Genomic DNA, 10577 nt, shown 5'->3' on the forward strand with positions numbered 1-10577 from the left:
AGTAGCCGTTAGGCTGTCCTCTGTTTCAAAATATTGAAACACTGTAGAAAATTGCTGGGTAAATAAAGAACTTGTAAAAGGAATTTACAACCATCCACACTGCTGGAAATATGGGACTCTGGTTCTGGGTTGAGACAGTTATATAAATTATTTTCTTCTCACTGACTTTCAGGTTCACTAAGAAATGGCGCGCTAACAGCACTAAGAATAATCTTCAGGAGAAAGAATCCTTCCGAACAGAACCTGTAAACGTGTTACCTAGATATGTACATTTGTCAGAAACTCGGGTAGAGGTTATTCTATCTCTTCTCCAAATTTAATTCTTGGGTCTGATTCTCTGTTCCATTTATCTTCAAGAGAAAAAAAAAAAAAAGAAAGAAAAACCATGTGATTATGAAGGCAAAGATTTGATGAACAATAGAAATGAGATAAAAACTATTCCTTCAGAAAGTAAAAATGCCAGGAAATGATTTTTATTCCTGTGTATTTGTACAAGCTAAACAAAGGTCCAGATGAGGAGAAAGTGTCTCTAGAAAGATTGGCAATGGAATGTACTGATGTATTCTGAGAAAAATAACAGGGGAATACAGGCTGATCAAAGTTCAGATCCCAGCACAGGCAAAAAGTATGGGAAGGGAGGAAATAAAGAGGCCTATGGATACTTCTAAGACAAATAATTTTATTTTAAAAATCTAGTCAAAATACCTTGGTGCAGGCAGGAAAACAACTTTTGAGAATTACATAAATAACAAAGATTTGAAATTGGAAAAAAAAAACATTTTATAGCACACAGACGCCCTAAAATATAATTATGTATTGTTTAACAATGGGGATACATTCTGAGAAATGTGTCATTAGGTGATTTTGTGAATGTGTGAATATCATAGAGTGTACTTACATAATCCTAGGCTATGTGGTATAGCCTACTGCTCCTAGGCTACAAGCCTGTATAGCATGTTACTGAACGGAATACTGCAGGCATCTGTAACACAGTGGTAAGTACTTGTGTATCTACACCAGAAAAGGTACAGTAAAAACACAGTATTATCATCTTACAGGATCCCTGTCATGTATGCAATCCATTGTTGACCGAGACACCATTATGTGGTATATAACTGCATTTATAAGTTCCATATACATATGGTCTGTATTCAAGCTGAAAATATTACTTAAATTGTTCCTCTATATGAAATAGAAGGAAAAAAAAAGTCTGAAAGCCCTTATGATAGAGTAAAAGCAAATTTTTAAATGAGGTCAACTTTTTTTGCCCCCATCAGCACCCAGCATATCATCAAAATTTATATTCTTTATACTAAAATTTCTGGGAAATGATAGAATGCCACAAGCCAGGATATTATATTTCTTATTTGTTTTTTGGAATATGGAAATATACATGCACGTATGTGCACATGTGAGTGTGCACACCTGCACAACCAATTGGTAATGGGCACACAGATGGTGTGGGGATGAAAGATTCTAAGCTGGATGTTTGTGGGTTTGGAGTTTGGGAAATAGCCTAAGAGATTAGGGTGGAGGTAGAAAGCTCTTCAGGGATCTTTATTCCTTATTGGAATCCCAGAATTCCATGAGCCTTAAAAATCATCTAGTGCAGTTATTCTAAAATCATGCTCTAAGGAAACCCAGGATGTCAAGAATATGCCTCAGTGATCTACAAACAAGTAAATGTCTGTCATACAAACAAACAAACAAACAAAAATCCCTGTAAACTACCTAAAAATGTATTCATCACTTTTAACTATTTTTATATTTTAATGTTCAAAATTATCTATTTAGTCCAACTGTCTCATTTGACAGGTCAAGAAACTTAGAACAATAAAATAACCTTCTCAAAGTCTCAAACTAGTTAGTGTATGGTTAGGATCATGTCTTAGTCTGAGTTCTTCTCAAAGCAAATCTCAAGACAGACTTGGGTTCAGGTTGCTTCTTTAAGAAGTGACCCTCAGAAATCTGAGTGAGAAAATAGGGAAAGTGAGATAAGGAAGAAAAAATATAATAAAGATACATGAATGAATGGACTACTAGTGTGGCAGCTAGGGCTTGGTCTTGCTGGGGAGCTTCCGAGAAACCTTGTGGAGTAGGCCTCTGAATGATCTCACCCAGAAATTGGACGACTGTGTTTCCACCCACTACATCCCATTCCTCATGTATAGAGGGTTGCCCTTGGGGACCTTAACTCACCTGCACTTCTGAGCCACAGAGTAAGCACCCAAGGCTCTACTGAAAGCCTCAGGTGAGTAGTGGAGAACCACCCTACTTGAGGTGAGAATCAGCATGCAGGAAACTGTTCATCACAGCTGCAAGTAAGCTCAGGTGGGCCCAGGTGCAATGGAGCAAGGTATCTACAGCATCCACAGCACTTGAACCCAGGGCATCTTACTCCCAAGCCTCGTTTCACTGATGTAACACTAAAGAAATGTGTTTATACTGAAAAGCATTCTTCTATTCTTCATCAGACACCTGCCTTCCTGATGAGCTAGTTTCAAACACACAGCAACCTAAGCCATCACTACTTTTCAGGATGCCACAGAATAAGAGCCATTTCACATATACCGTATACAGATAAATTTACTCTATTTCAACTTCAGTCAGTTGAATGCTTCCCTAAGAGAGGGATCTAGGATTTCATCAAATGAAAGTGAACTAGATAACAGGGATCCAGCCAGGATTTTTCTTCCAAAGGAATATTGTTCTACAAGAAAGCCAAGGCAAAGGCATTCTGAGAGATTCCTAAGGAGTACACAGAGCTGAAAAGCTGATGTGAGATGTGAATGAGTTTAGCCCATGAGTTGGACCTAAGGATGTAATAGAGAACATGCTGGTAAGCCACAATTATTAGGGATGAAAAAGTAAAGTAGAAGGCAGGGTGATCAGCTGAGAAGACTCCTAGTGATGAGAATGACACAGACAGCTGTCATTTCCTTTTCTCACTTTATTTAAGATACTGATTATTTTACCATGGTTGATGATGATGCCAAAATATAAGCACACAGACATTTTCCAGTCCCTGACCCACTAACAATTTTATATCTTCCCTGCAGGATTTTGGAATACTTTTCATAATTAAAAGAAATCTTGGAAATGTATTCTATTTTCCACAGTGAATGGTTTAAGATAACATTTGGGTTTAAGTGAGCATAACTTTTTATTAATAGTACTCTGCTGCCACTTAAATATTGCAGAGGAATGAGATTCATAAGATCCTCTTCTTCAATAATCTAAATCATTTTAGGTTATGCAAGATTCTTGTATTCTTAATAAATGTATATTTATGGTACTGTTATCCCCATATATAAATTTATTTTTGAATATCTGGATTCACCTGCACACCCACTGATAGGGTTTGGCTGTGTCCCCACCCAAATCTCAACTTGAATTGTAGCTCCCAGAATTCCCATGTGTTATGGGAGGGATCCGGGGGAGGGTCGCTAACTTAGTAAGTGCTTTTCTTATAGAACCCCTTCTTACTGAGCAATTGAATCACGGAGGCCAGTCTTTCCTGTGCAATGCTCATGATGGTGAATAAGTCTCATGAGATCTGATGGGTTTATCAGGGCTTTCCACTTTTGCTTCTTCCCCATTTTTCTCTTGCCCCCACTATGTAAGAGGCGCCTTTTTCCTCTCACCATGATTCTGAGGCCTCTCCAGCCATGTGGAACTGTAAGTCCAATTAAACCTCTTTTCTTTCCCAGTTTCAGTTATGTCTTTATCAGCAGCATGAAAATGGACTGATATACCCACATAGCAAAAACTATCACAGAAGCTACAATGAGGAGAAATATTTAGTCAATGCCAGGCAATGTACCATAAACTCTACGTATTTCCTGAATTCAAATAACTCATTGATATTATTTCCAACTCATTGAAACACATTGATCAGCAGCTTAAATATTAGAAGGCACAATGATAGACTCTGTAATAGATACAAAAATGGATCAGGAATAATCCATGTCCTCAAGGAAGCTATAGCCTAGTAGAACCAAAAATCACTTTAATATAAGATATAGTATGTTTTGTCATTAAAGCGTTGCAAGTAAATGGCATAGGAGTTCAACTATAAAACTTTGGTGATATGAAATGAGACCCTAATCCTGTGGTGGAGAGTGGTAAAGACCAAAAAAAATCACATAAAGCCTTGGAAAACTTGCACCTACATTCAAAATTCTCTGCAGCTGTGAATTGATAAATTTGATTTGTTATCTGGAAGACTGCTTAAGTCCTGGCACTATGTGGCTTTACACCCTTGACTTTCTGTTTACCCCTCTAGTTCTATATCTTTCTTGTCTTTAGATTTCAAAAAATAAAAATGTTAAGGTCTGAAGAACAGACTTGAGATAGGTCCAATCCCTTTTAGGTTCACAAATTATCTCTTGTCTTCTTCAGCATAAGTCATGGAGAGCACTTATCTAAGTTTGCCTCTTATCTAAACAGGCACACACTCTGCACCAATAGACTGTATTCAGGAGCAGAAGTAGATAAAAATTATCTGTTTTGTTAAAGTACTACATGCCTAGAGTAATATTTATTTTGCATTCTTCTCCCATGAAAATTTTTCCTAAAGAAAGACTCCAAATAGTTCAAATGAAAGGGATTTCAAAAATGCCAATTAATCAAGCTGAAAGTTTCTTAAACTTTCTGGTGGAAAACAACTAAAGAATATACACCTTTGAAAATGCTTTTCATAATGGGAAAGGAAATAAAACATGATAAGAATTAACATACAGTATACTAATAATTTTTCATGCATCACTTTTTCCAATCCTTATAGAAACCTTGTGAAATAGTTACTCTTATAAATACCATTGTACAAAAAGAGAAACTGAGGCTTCGAAAAAATAAGTCATTGGTGAATATTATGGGAAGTTGGGATTTGAGCCTGGATCTTGCTGATTCTAAGTTTGTAAACTTAACTACTGCTAACAGTTTCAGAATTCATTCATGTGTTCTCGTTAGTAAGCTAGAAATAAGATCTGTGGTAATACACACATATGCACAATATTAATTTGTATGTCAATGAACATGACTATTTGATCAAAATATGATGCCACCTTAATCATAAACCATGTTTTGTATGGTTTAATTAACATTCATATGAAGTAATTGATCCTGAAAATTACTTTAGTAAGGCTTCATAGTAAATGTTTTTCTATAATTCCTATAGAGAGAAGGGGAAATCAGTGGCAGAAAATATGTAACCTGAAATATTTGGGGGCTAGAAGCACTATTTTTCCCATAAAAATGCCAATGACTTCATGTTTATACTAAGAGTGCAAATAATCAGAAAATCCAGCGACCCATCATGATTCATTTCTTAACCTGCAAGCACTTTGCCAATGTGCACCTAAAAGTTCTCCGCAATGTGAATAAGAACATCTTGCAGTTACTACCTTGTATAGAGATCACGTATACAGAAACTGCTACTCAAATATTATCAAAATACTGTCTTTGTCCTTTGATCACACACACCCAACCCAGCATACCCACAACTCAACAGAATACTTCATTAGAGGAAACATAAGAGTTCTGTTCAAAATCTCAGCAAAAGTTGGTCAACTAATTTTTAGAAAATTCACTATGAAATCAAAAAGACTTATCCAAAGAGCTGAGATGTTACACCCATTCCATTACGGCACAATGTTACGTCATGAACATGGGCTGATAAATCACTGGTGAGTTAAATGGCAACGCTTCATTCAGGAGGCTGTTCTGCTTTACACATCTGAAAACTACTTAGCAAGGGTCTGCATCTCCTAACTACAGAAGCTACAGTCTTCTGAAAGACGAAGGTCTTTACACAGTTTAGTGCTCGGTGTTCTTGGCACAACAACGCAGTGTAGTTCAGAAGTTATTTTGGCAACTCTTAATCTGAGCAAGAATATGGCTTTTGAAAAATAAGGTTTTAAGGAGGTTTGTCATTTTAGGTCTAAATTTGAATATAATATGACTCTGAACTCTTACATTTAGAACAAACAAAACCTTAAAATTACGAATTGGTTCAAAATGAGTTTCTGGAGAAATTAATCTGTAACAAAAAGTTGGCATTGAGTGTGAAGGCTCAGCCTTTTTTTAAGCAAAGTGTACAAGATTCAAAGGGACAGGACCAAGAACAAGGGGCTGAGACATTTACAACAGCAGGCATTTTCTCTTCCTCTTCTTTACGGGAGGTAGGCAGAGGACTGCTTGAATCTCTTCGTCTAACACTGTTGAGGCCTCACTGTGTGAGCGCCGAGCACTCCAGGTATTTTACAGCACCAGTCTCAGCTATAGCTAGACCCTGCAGATAGGTGATGGGAGTCAGCTTCTTCTTCAGTTTCTCGATCGTGTCTTTATCATCCCTAAGTTCAAGTTTAGTTCCCACTAGAATGATGGGAGTGTTGGGACGGTGGTGCCGCACCTCAGGATACCACTTTGCACGGACATTTTCAAATGATGCAGGACTCACAAGGGAAAAGCAAATTAAGAACACATCTGTTTGAGGATAGGATAGGGGGCATGATCTGTCATAATCTTCTTGAGCAGCTGTATCCCATAAGCTCAGATTCACCGGTTTTCCATCTACCATAACATTGGCAGAATAATTGTCAAAGACAGTAGGGATATATTCTCCAGGAAATGCATTGGTTGTGTAACTGATTAGTAGGCAAGTTTCACCTACAACTCCGTCTCCCACCACCACACCCCGATGGCCTGCATCTGAGTCACTCGCTCGGCCATGGGGGCAGCGGCAGGGCTCTGAGACCAGAAGCGGTGGGTACAAGGAATAAGTGTCAAAGGTAAAAACTCTAAAACATTAATTTCTGTCAAATGCAGTGGATGATGAAAGAAAGGTTGTTATTATCAGGAAGTGTTTTCTTAAGCTTTTCCTTTCTCTTACACCAGTCATCCCTCCACAAATTGGGCATTTAATTCGTCTTTAAACTGGTTGTTCTCTTAGTCTCTAACTTAGTAAGTGCTTTTCTTATAGAACCTCTTCTTACTGAGCAATATGCCTTCTTGTATTATAAAATATTTCTCATAATGCATTAGAAGGTTTTTTTGTAGATTAGTAAAAGTGCTTTCTATGTTACTTTATTCAAAGCTATTAAGTGCTTTCCTTAGTTTTCTAGTAACTAGGTATAAAAATCATGTGTTGCAGTTTTATGGTTTTTAAAATATTTTAGATATTTCTTAAACTATGAACCTTCTTAACATCACTGACTTGTCAGATTACCCACACTGTCACTTAACCAATACTGACCCTCTTTACCTCACCCATGTGGACACATGCCTCCTGTAGTTACTTAGTCTAATGATGTTCCTTTGGGTCTGTGAGGTTCTGTAAGCTGTGCTGGTGTTGACGATCTTCTGTACAACTTAACTCACTGGCAAGAATACAACGCTGGACCTTTCAACCACTAGAAAAAAAATTTTTAAGTTGACAGTTGCAGAATTGTGGAGTGTTTTTACATTGATCTTTTGCTAATGCAATTAGTATGTTTTGCATGTATGACTTAATAAATCCTTGAATCATTAAAAAAAAACCTGCTACTCAAATATTTTGAGCTGCTTTGTGAAGAAATGTCCAACTTAAGGTTGAATGTTAATATCAAAAAATACCAAAAAGGTAGAAGAGTTATTGATTACAAAAAAATACAGTAAGTTCCTTCAAAGAAAGAGTATTGAAGCACAATGCTCAACCCCTAACAAATATGCTTTTTAAATTTATGTTCAGGAGGGTGTGTGTGTGTGTGCACGCACATGTGCCTGTGCACATGCTTTCTTATTTCATTTAAGTGTGATATTCAAAACATTTAGTAACTGGCAGGGCACAGATACCAACCAAGTTAAATAGAGCCCCCTCTTGTAACAGGGGCTCTGGAGGGCCTTGCTTTGCTAGGTGTTAACAATTTAATGGTGGAATGAAGAACAGTGAAGGGCTGGGGGTCCTATGGAGGATGTCTGAGCCAGTGGAGCTGGAATGATTGGGTCAGCAAGGAGCTATTAGGGAGTTGGAGCAGCAGCTCTTTGTAATTATTTAAATATTTTCACCACCAATAGGGCCACAGTGGTGTGTACCAACCAGACATTATCAGCTGAGACTATTGAAAAATAACATAATATACACAAACTAATATGGATACTAGAAAACAGCATTTTAAGCATATTTTGTATTGGGAACTTTGATCAAACAGATACCAACAAATTAAAGAGTATTATTACGATGATGCAATTCTAACTTCATATTTGCCCATTTTTCTACCTGCCACCAGCTTACCCTCTCCATACACAAACTAACGGGCCTTCTCAGATATATTTAGGAGAGTGGACTAAGGACATCAAGAGCTGAGAATCAAAATTTGAATTCAAGGCCTCCCAACTTGTGGTGAAAGCAGCAAATCCCAGAAACATGGATATATTTTCTTCTGCTGATATATCTCTATTAATTATCCAGGATTCCCCCATCCACTCCATCTCTGTCCTGTAACACTATGAAGGAGCAGTGAGTCTATTTTCTTCTCCTTCTACCTCATTTGCCTAACAGTACATCCCACAAAAGCACAAATTTCTTGTGGTTTTCCCCCAAATGCTGTACACTTAGAGAAAAGGCATATATGGCCATCTTCTCACAACTTCACTCACCAATCCCTGGTCATATACGTCCCTGAGTGCAGATGGAGCCTAAGGAGAAGGAAGCATGCTTAGTTGCACAAATGTGCATCTGAAAAAACTGTAAACCATGAAACTATTCATCCCCAGGTAATGTTTACAGAACGCATAATCCTTTCCCTTTCAGTTTGCTATTATATTGCTCAGGGAATGGAATAAATAGCTCATTTTCTATCTCATGTTTTCACTCTCTTATTTGTGTCCTGGGGATTTGAGTTGTTTTCCTACCATTAGAGGTACCTGTTTCTAATTTTAATAATTTCAGATTCTATGATTGATATATAGCAAAAGAATAAATGGAGAAGATTCAAAAGTGTCTCAAACAATCACGTCAGACTCCTACCAATGGCTGTGTTGTCAATTGCTAGAATCAGCGACTGTTCTCAGGTTTCTTGGCTTTTTTGGAGATACAGAAACATTGATGATTAACAGCTGTGTTGATCGCAATTGCTAGTACACATTAGCATTTCCACAGAACTTCCATAAAATTAGTTAACAGCTTGTATGCTACAGACCTATTATACACTACAAGAACAAAGCACATATTTATGCAAATGCACGTGTGTGCACGCAGGCGTGTGTGTGTATGCACACACACACGTATGCACACACACACACACACAAACCATTTGGGTGCAGAGGGGCGGAATTGTAAACACTGCTGAAGAATTTATTGGTTATAGGTCAAAGGAGGTCTGAGAAACCCAACCCAAACAAAATGTAATCATATGGATCACATCCTCCTTCAAAATATTAAAACATTAGGATTCTCTTTACTTGTTCCTACATGTTGATTCTCTGATACCTTATCATGACCCAGTAAAATACCACAATAAGGAAGCAGTCAGGGAAAACAAGAAGGTGATGGAAACTGCAGAAAGGCGTTGTAGAATTAAAAACACTAGGAGTCATGGTAGTAAGGCATGAATCTTCCTGGATTTAACAATCCTGTCTACCATAAAGGTAATCTTTTACTGTTGCTCATAAAATGAGGATGACAATGCCTCCAAGATTATAACTGCCCAAGTCTGCAGTGAGCACAACATGCAAATGCTATCTCTGGGGTCCCTGAATGCCTGGACACGTGAAGATCTTCACCGACAGCTACTGAGCTGCTTCCGGTTTTGTTTTCTAAATTCACCGCCATTTATGGACAGAACACATTACTGACATATTGTCAAAGTGACGAAAGCAGACGAAAAACAGCAACAGTGGTTATTTCGAGGAGTCGTGAGGCTGGGACAGTCGTCGTCTGCTGGGAAGACAGATGAGTGGCCACAGGCTGCTGCAGCACTGGATGTGAAGCTAGCCTGCACAGTGCTCAGAGCCGACAGCACCGATGCCGCCGCTTGCCGTTCACTCCCCAGATTAAACCGTAGCCTCATCGCAACGATGTCTGAATCTGCCCTTCCCATCTCTTCTGCCAAGTTATTCTATGCTGAGATTACCTGCTGTGTCTACCTCATTACCAGTTATTACAAATCTCTGTACCTATTACCGTTTCTCCTGCTGCTGACTAGCTAAATTACCATGCACATGGAATAGATAACTTTGTACTCTGCTGAGCATGCTGACAGTCCTCTAGAAGTGAAATTCTATTTACAAGAGTTCACCACGGATTTAATCTGATTCACTTCAGGTCATATTTGCATCTAGAGATGTTTGCTTTCCCTATTCCAGGTTCACATTCCGAGCTCATTACTGAGCCCTCAGCACGGCTGGTTAGGGGTGGGACAGTCCCCACTGTGAAGGGGCTCCTCTGGATGAAAGGGAAGTTACATTCCAATAGTCATCTCTCTTTCCAGGTTACCTGTTTCCTGATATCCACTCAATAGGCCAAATAAACACGACTGAAGTGAGTAAACCTTAAAGCAGAAGTAACTTCAAAAATAGGTGAGAAATAAAGCATTTAT

The 10577-nt window shown here is 38.2% G+C and overlaps 1 pseudogene; it reads right to left on the bottom strand.

Moving 5' to 3' along the window:
• Window positions 1–6141: 6141 nt before the first annotated feature.
• LOC103236704 (ras-related C3 botulinum toxin substrate 1 pseudogene) lies at window positions 6142–10049 on the bottom strand (annotated as a pseudogene).
• Between the last annotated feature and the right edge of the window lie 528 nt (window positions 10050–10577).

The sequence above is a fragment of the Chlorocebus sabaeus genome, chromosome 7 (genome assembly GCF_047675955.1).
Source record: "Chlorocebus sabaeus isolate Y175 chromosome 7, mChlSab1.0.hap1, whole genome shotgun sequence".
Taxonomy (NCBI): Eukaryota; Metazoa; Chordata; class Mammalia; order Primates; family Cercopithecidae; genus Chlorocebus; species Chlorocebus sabaeus.